Consider the following 9,515-nt stretch of genomic DNA (forward strand, 5'->3'; position numbering starts at 1 on the left):
GAACCCACCAGCTCAGGTGTATGTGGCTGGCGCCTTAGCCACTTGAGCCACAGGCGCCGAGCCTATTAAGTTTTTCTATAGAGTAAACTATGATGTCTGTAAAGACAGTTTTACTTCTTTCCCAATTGCTGCTGACATAAACAACTACCATTAGGATTGCAAAACTGTGTCAATAGTCTGGGCACTTACTTTAATTGTACTACTTCTTATTTGAGATACAATAAACTAAAATTTTGATTCAAAATCAGATGTTTCCTATTAGTGGCATAATATATGCTTCCCCCCCACCCCCGCCTGTCATACTGGCTATGATTTCCTGTACAAATTTAAATAAAGGTGGTGGGAGTGGTTATGCTGGCTTGTCTCCCAAAGTTCTGGGTAAATTATTCAGTCTTTTATCCCTGAGTCTGATGTTAACTATAGGTTGTTCATAAATGTTCTATCAGGTTGAAGAAATTCTATTTTATTCCTTGTTTTCTGAGCATTTTCATCATGAGGTGTTGAATTTTGTGAAAATGTTTTTCTGCATCTATTGAGATGATTTTTTGGTATGAGTCTGTTACTATGGTGAATTACATTGATAGATTTTCAAAGAACCAACCAACCTTCTGCTTTATCTCAAACTAGAAATGACCCACATGTCAATATGATAATGGTTAAATAAATTGTGTTTTCTGTAAACCCTTCTCCTTGATTTCTTATTCATAACAGCAAGAAAAAGGCAGAAAACCTTCAAAAAACAGGCAAATGATGTAGGAAAAGCACAGGGACAGAATCAAATTCTTATGGAGAAATTCCCCACCTTGCTAGTAATCAGACAACAGCACATTAAAATTAGAAAACATCGTGTTTTACCCATTGATCTCAACAGCCACAGGCTCCTGTTACTTCCCTCTCGGTGGAACATGTACGAGTTTATGTCACGGCAAAACAAGTAATTAGTGACAAAAATTAAACAGCAGGCATCCAGTGCCTGCCTGGGAAGAAAGTAACTGGTGTTGCCGTGTGTGAGGTCAGTCTGGCAGGCACGAGTGACAGAAAGCAGTACCATTCTTTGGCACTTACCTGGCAGAAACAAGGAGAAACGTGCAAGAATGCTTATTGCTGTGCTGTTTGTGATGACAAGAGAAGAAAGCACCCTAGTTGTCCCTCTGTCTGAGTAAAATAATTGTGGAATTTGCCCATAATGGAATAATATACTGGAGGAGGAATGAAATGGATTTGATTTTCATACGGCCACAGAGATAAATCTAACAAAACGTATTGAGCAGAAAAATAAACAACAAAATAGGGTCGATAGAACAGCACCGTGTATGGAAATGAAAACGCGCACCACGTGATATATTTTTAAAAATAGACTTATCTGTATAAACACATGGAAGGTGGATGCAAAGGATGCTCATAAGATATTTTGGAATGGGGTTCTATAGAACAAGGGAACTGAAGTGGGCTTGTAAAAATAAGGGGGGAAATCAAAGTAAAATAAGGATGAGAGCGTCCTCACACCAAAGAAAGGATGATGACGGGCTTTGAGAGGAAGTGTACAATCAAGTAAGGCCAGGTACCTCCATCGAAAGAAATTTTTTAAGTTTTTAACTTGAAATGAAATTTTCAGTCCTTGAGACAGTCCCAGGGGTTGGGGGCAGAGCATTTGGGATCCCAGCTGCTTCCATGTAGCTCTTCGACAGAGCAGAAAAAAGCAGCAGTGTCTTCTACTGGAGCCAAAGCTACAAGCTGTCAGACACCACAGCCTTGGCAATTTGTTGTGCTGTTCTGACGCCAGGATGTGGCTCAGTCCTGGGTGTTATTTTGCTGCTGATGATGATTCTATTCCAACATTGTGAACACTGAACTGAAGGAACCTAAAAATTCAGCCACCTCAAACTCTGAGATTCCCTCTGGCATAAAGGAAGCCTCTCCCCACACCTCCAAGAAGGGAGACCCACCTTGAGTTCTTCCACCCACTGAAGGCGTGAGGGAGTTGTGTCCTCTCTTGTTCTGCTGGGGTTTTTACAATGTGTCAAATCATCATCTAAATAGACAGCAAGAAAAACATGCTGGGTTTTTTTTTCAAATAGATTTTACATGGATAGATGATCCTATACTCTGGTTTGGGGGGGGGGGTAACTAGCTAGCATCAACTCTTCCTTCTCCCACCGAGAAGGCAGCAGCCACGAGTTTGTGTCTGTCAAGATCACTGGGAAAATCATGGGAAAGGCAGGGAATTCACCTTATCTATCTACCTACCAGTCTATCTATGCTTCACCTACTTATCCATTCACCTTCCACATACCTGTCACTTATCCATTCATCCCTCCATCCACCTACTTATCAATGTATTTCTATGACAAGGCTATAGTAACATCACAGAGCAGAAGACTCCAGTCATTGCCTCTGCTACAAATAGTATATTTCTGTGGAAAAAAAAAAAGAAAAAAGGTGGCTGGGAGGGAGAGAAATAAAAGAAGGGAACATTACATAGTTAAATATTTTATTTTCCTAATAAATTATTATTCACTTTACTTACTTAAACACCATTATACGCTCAAGTGGTATCTTTCCTTACTTAAGCAAGTAGCACATTTATAAACAATACTTTATAGAGTAGGGGCCAAGTATTTAATATGAACTTTTAGTACTATGTTTATAAGGCAAGTCAGTAATCTGAAAAAAAAAAAAAATGGGCTGTGCATTGTACAGCATTTCTGTTGTTATTCTATACCCATCCTAGCTGTGCCCCCAGAACGGTACTGTTTGAGGAACCATGTTTATTTTTCTCTTTCACACATTCACCATAACATGGATACACTTGTCCCTTGCTCTCGTGAGGAAGTGACTAACTCTGGAGAGGACATTTTTGGGTTCCCACTCCATCCAACATAATTTCTCTACACCCAATTGTGTAGCAGGCACACAGTCTGAGTGAAATTGACTGACCTACCAATTCTATTCCTGCCATTGGCTCTGAAAGCCTAACTTCCTCTTCCCCGCCAAAGTAATTGGTTAAATTAGAATAAAATTCAGGACTTTTGATGGTTTGGAAAAGAGAAGCTCTCTTGCTCTGAATGGAGTGGTGTGTGGGCATGAAGCCTAGAACTACTACAGACTCTGAACTCTAAGACAAGCCAGTCCAGGAATGCAACCCACAAGACAGAAGAGCAGAAAGAACCCCAGAGAAATGGAGCCAGAGCTCTGCTCATACTGTGGCTACAGGCTGCACCCTCTACCTCCAGACATTCTTGTCATGTGAGTCATCACTTGTTTTACCAGTTTGCTTTTTTCCTTTCCATTGCAGTTCTTGAAAACAAAATGCATCCTTACCATACTAGCCCCAAAGTGCTAAAGATAATTAGGGACTGAGACATGGAAGCAATTTGTTTTGTGGAAATCCTCTTCCCCGTGTGTTTATCCAGCATCTTTTCTGGCCTCCAGGAGCCTTCTTTGCTCATTTGTGACATAGATCAGCTCATAAGGAGTCACTTTTTCTTTCTAAACCTGTCTTCCTCTACTTCCAGCATCTCTCCTACACTTGTGATTCCATCTAAAGGCCTTAATCAGGCCACAATTTTGCAGGGGGGAGTCTGAGACATTTATCAAAAGCCTTTCCATGCTCAGCTTCCTCAGACAGTGCTGAGTGAAGGGCTTGGGAGCTGCACCTCCCCAGTCATGGGCACCCAGTCCTCAGGGACAGCAGAAAGAGCCAGCAGCACGGCCTTCTCAGTGGCAACAGTAGGAATGGAGACTGATGCATTGGCCTGTGTATGAAAGAACCCAGGGAGATTGGTCACCGTAATACTGTCATCGACACTCAGCTGCCACCAGGTTCTATGTCTGCTCAAAGCTCCCAGACCACTCCATCAACCTCTCAAGACACAGTTCCTTCTGGTTTCCATTTCTCCACCATGGATTTTCCATTACCACTACTCCAAGAACCACTAGTCCCAGCATGAGGGGTCTCAATTACCTTCCCATCTTCCATCACTAGTATCCATGCCTTCTTATCCTAATTCCTTGTCCTTCTGCCCTCTCCTGGGTCCTTGTGGCTTATCCCTCTGTCTTTCTAAATTCTACTTGTCCTCCAAGACACTTTCCTAAACATTCACTACTCAGAAGGGTAGGAGCTTTTATATTAGGCTCACCTAGGTCTATGTTCTACCTAGGATACTCATGACTGATGAAAAGAGACTGAAGTCTGAAATAAGATACAAAATTCAGTATCCACTTCTGCATAGCCTCCTATTCCCACTTTCCTTCCTTCTTGTATGGGAGTTATGTGTCCTAGGAACTACATCCTGAAGAGACATCCTATGTATTACCACAAGAAAAAACGTGGCCCCAATTTTGATCTAGTCCCCCAATAACTTAGGATAACCCATGTAGAGGGCTTCTGTTACCTGAGTGAGAGGCAACCAAAGACAGAAGTCTTCCTTTCTTCAAGGTCACCTCTCCAAAGAGAAGGAAAGGTAATCCCAAGGAAAAGCATCCAAAAAATGGGAGTAAAGGATTTCTAACACCAAAAGCAAAGCACCCTTTCAGGCTACACCAAGGCCTTTTCTAAGAGAAGGAATTTCTGAGCAGAAGGTACCCTGACCTTTGCATACAAGCACTGTGACATGAGAGAGAAAGGGAAAAGAGAAATGAAACTCAATTCATACAGTGGGCCTAATAGCTCTGGATCAGGTAAAGTTACTAACCTCTTATGCTTCTTATTTCCTCCCCTTGGCCATCTAAGTCCCCAAGCTTGGCCCTCGGAAGACCTTAGTATCTTTGGAATAACCATTGCCTTTTGTCACTAGTCCTTCCAAAGAGGAATACATCCTGTTGATTTTGCTTACAAAAATAAAATTAATAACCTTCCAGATCAGTTATTTTACCACCCAAGGTCACAAGGGACAAGCAGCCTCAGAATTTTTGAGTCTACCTTTATCCTCTAGAAGGTTACCATGGCTTCGTCTTCAGTGAATTTGTTTGAATACTTTTTCTAGTTGGCAATGAGACTCTGCCTCAACTGGAATAGAAGTTTCCTCCTAAGAAACTGTTAGATTCAATGGCTTCTACTCACCTATATCCATTCCTGTACTGCCTGGATTGCCAATCTGTGCCCTATGGTTGTCCCTCCTCAGCATTATCAGATCACCATCCTGACACAGCTTCATGGATCTGTATTTACCCAAAAATATTTGCAATAATAATGATGAATGTCTTATGATTAATAATTTTGCCTTCTTGAAAATTTGAAAAGCTTTCTGAGGAATCACTTGGCCAGCGCAAATCTGTTCATAATAAATGATCAAAGAGGGTGGCGCCTATGGCTCAAGGAGTAGGGTGCCAGCCCCATATGCTGGAGGTGGTGGGTTTCAACTCAGCCCCAGCCAAAAACTGCAAAAAAAGGGAGGGGGTGTTTAAAAAATGATCAAAGAAATGTGTGCTGAAGTCCCTTTTTCATTCTATAAGTTTTGCTCTGCAAGCAGAAGTTTTCCAATGTCTTGAAAAGTGATGGGTGTTTCCCTGAGAATTACAATGATGAAGGTGGCTTCTCTCCCACTGGAACCAGTAGCAAAAGGTTTACTCAGCAGTTCATCCCTTTATCCTCTCTTACCTACTTCCTCAGGTCAGCTGCTCAGCTTCAAGTAGAACATAAGTAATTGAGAAACAATAATATCTTTTCCAAGGATTTCTCTCTCTTTCTCTGCCAATGGACTGACTTGACATTTTGTTGGCAGCCTTCAGAGCACTTCACATTTTTCTGGAAAATGCTGAAAGCTACGTATAGGTTCTCAACACATGTAATAAACAGACTTACAAAACAATATCTCTCAAAATTGCCAACAGTATCTAGACTGGGTGAGATACTGTATTTTCTTTGTTGGTTTCCCCTGGAAAATGTTACCACATAATAGTAAAGACTATGAAGATAGGCGTAGCAGTTCATTGACCATAATCATTGATTTTCTATGAAATACTTATACTTTCCAAAACTTATGCCCTAGAAAAAATACACTAGTATCACATTACTTCTCTCAATCATATTTTATGACCAGAAGTTCAGAAATTCTTGGTCCAATCAGCTGTAGTGAGTATCCACAGCTTTTGCTTCTCACCATGCATTTGCCCTTGTGCTGGTAACTTATTTCAGTCTCACCCTGTGGAACTACCCACTCCTATGCTCAGTCCATGTAGTCTAAGTGGGTTCAGCCAGTGCTTGGCTCTATGGGCAAACACATAATCTGAGTCTAAGCCAATCAGCACACTGGATTTCCCTAGCCATAGTGATTGGCTTAGGGACGTTCCCACAACCCAACTAGAGCCAATAAGATGCAATAAGGGGTTGATGAGGCTTCTGGGAGAGAGACAGGTGTCTTCCTTTCTGTATTTAAACCTGAAGGACACGATGTGAGCCTGTTGTTATTATCATGTTACCATATGAAACCTGAGACTTCAGATAAGACAACAATGAAGAGAAACTAAGTGTTGAGAATGCTATTTGAGTCCTTAGCTCCAACTGTGCTCAAAACTATCTATACCTAGGGGCTTTTCAGTTAAATGACAAAAAAAAATTTTTTTTCCCTTCAGCATAAGTAAATATTGATCGGATAATCTTTTACTTCAAAACAAAACCAAAAAAAACATGAATGATCCACTATATACCCTGATTTTAGGTTTAAAAAATACCCTCAGTTAAGGTAAAAGTGTAAACTGAGTGATGTGATGAAGAGCCTCTGTTTCTATACCTCCTGTAGTAGCTAGCACATCCTGGGCACATGTGAGCTTTCCAAGCTGGCATGTGTGTCTGAATGATTGAATGAATGGATGCAGAAGGAAAGTTAGGAATAATTCATACCAAGTGTTATCTCTAGGATGAATGTGCAACTATTGATCAATGTTGAATGAGCAGAGCTCACTAAATCCCGAGCCACAGAATAAAATACCTATGAACAAGACAGCTCTCACTGACCAGGCTCCTGGCAAGGCCACATGCTTCCACGAAACAGGAACAAACAAAAACAAAGGAAGGCTCCTCCTGCCCACCCCACTGCAGATGCACCCCCGGAGCAGTGAAAAATCAGATTCAGGACCTCAGAGTGCCTTCTACCACAAAAGGGTATGGGCTGAGAGGACAGTGTAAATCCACAGAAGACACCCCTGCAGAACCTGAGAAATGGCAGCCTCCTTCTGTCACTAGTAAGTTTGAGACATGGACATATAGAGGGAACCAGGACATAAGGTGGAGCAGCTTTAGAAAACTGTAAATGGAGCAAAATTTTATTCCAGGCCACTGCAGCCTATGTCCCCTATCAGCACCTTCCTCGAGATCCCAGGCTCTTCCATGTCTTCAGCCACAAAGGAAATCGGTTAGAGATTCATTCTATGAAGAATTTGGAAATTGAATGAGTAAAGTGACAACAAAAATATAAACCAAATAAGAAAGGATGCTCAAAAAGAGTCCAGCGTTCTGTTCAGCTTAAGTGATGAACCTTCTTCTCAGTCATTGGCAAGGGAACCCTGAAACTTCCTTCTCTAAAAAAAAAAAATTCCAGTGCTGCAATTATATTCTTTCAGCTTCTGACTTATATCATTAAAATCTCAATTTCTTTGGAGAGAAAGTAGCTCAGACTTTAACTATCAGCAGTCATTTGTTTCTTTGGGTAAAAGCTTTTGTCACTAGAGAAAGAGATATGATAATTAGGAGCAGAAGTTTATAAAGAGGATGAGGAAATGGGACACCACTGAGAGGGAAAATGATAGACAGGAGGGAAGAGTACAGACTTTAGGGTCAGAAAGACCTGGAGTCAAGTCTTTACAACATATTAACTTGGGCTAACTACTTCAGTTCTTTGAAAAACAACTACTTCCTTTGTGAAATGGGAGTATGAAAACCAATCTTCTTTCCTTCAATTCCTGCATCCTCTATGTCTTCAATACCCATATATTCCTTGGCATTTGCCTGCCTAACTCCTACTCAGGCTATACGCCACCTAGTGGCACCTCAGGAAAACTGTAGTGGGGAGGTTCTCCTTGTCTGGGTCCCACAACATCTACCTACAAAGATCATAAGCTGCATTGATTCTAACACTTAACTTTTCTGTACTATGACTTCTTCCTCTAAATGTCTCCACTACAGTGACAGGACCTTAAGACTCAGATCCATGTTATTCATACGTTCATCCCCAGTTCTTAGAAAAATTAAAGAAATAAAGAAGACAGTTCACAAAGGCTCTCATCTAGAAGAGATGGAAACATTAGACTTCAGTGGACCAGAGAAGAAGTAGGGGAACCCTTCAGGAGACTGTTCTTCCACCATAAGGAGAAATAATATATGCAAGGATAAGAGAGAGGCAGGCAAGGCACACCATTTCTATTCTATACAAGCCAACCTCCTAACCTGGAACAGAAGTCTGGATGGAGATAAGACAGGAATCATGTGGAAGTGTCTTGGATTATGTATGAAAACACCACACTGTACCCCCAAAGGGCATCAATGTACACAGTTACCATTCAATAAAAAAAAATTAAACAAAAAAAAGACAGGAATCATGACACTATTAGTAGGCAAGTTGAATTCAAGGTCAAACACATTGTGTGGGGGCAGAAGCAGTCACTTTATATTGATAATGATGAAACTGCAATCCATGGAGACTATACTATCATGATTCATTAGAAATCAAATAATAAAGCATCAACATTTGTAAAACAAAATCATAGGAAATACAAACTGAAAAATATAAAAATAATAAAAAGTTCAAATGTACCTCTTTAGATCTCTGAAAGTATATAAACATAAATAAGGATATAAAATATATGAACAATATAATTAAAATTATATCTTTCTAGGTTGCTATAGTACATTTAGAAAATTACCATTTTTTAGGCATAAATTCCAAGAATCTATTATAATATAGGCCACATTCTAAGATTGCAATACAATAAAATAAGTAACAAATATAGAAACATGGAAAAGCTAAAAACACTTGGAAATTAGAAGGAAAACACGTCTTCTAATTGACTATTAGGTCAACAATAGATAAATTACACTTGGTGATGATATAAAAAATATAACAACTTTATAAATTAAAACTGTGGTACATTCAAAATTGTACTCAGAGGAAATTTCCTATCTTCAAACATTTATAATACCAAACACACAAGAATGACACTAAATTAAACAAACATTCAATTCAAAGGGAAAGAAGAAACATTTTTTAACTTCAAGGAAAATATTAACTCAAAAAATCATGAACTGGTAATCAACAAATAATAGAATTAAATAATTTAAGAGAAGATTCTTCAGGGAAAAACCAAAACAACTAATATATCATTAGCCTAATCAAGAATAAAAGAGAGAAAACACAAAATTATGAATGAATAAAAGAGAAAACACAAATGCAGAGGAAAACCATAGGTACATGGGAAATCATTTTGCCCAGTAATGTGTTACCTACTGAAAATATGAATGAACTGTGTGTTTTTAAAGAAAACTATAAATTAGCAACCCAACAAGAGAGAAAACCATGGCA

This window comes from Otolemur garnettii, unplaced genomic scaffold (assembly GCF_000181295.1).
Source record: "Otolemur garnettii isolate 467f Iridium unplaced genomic scaffold, OtoGar3 scaffold00032, whole genome shotgun sequence".
Classification (NCBI taxonomy): domain Eukaryota; kingdom Metazoa; phylum Chordata; class Mammalia; order Primates; family Galagidae; genus Otolemur; species Otolemur garnettii.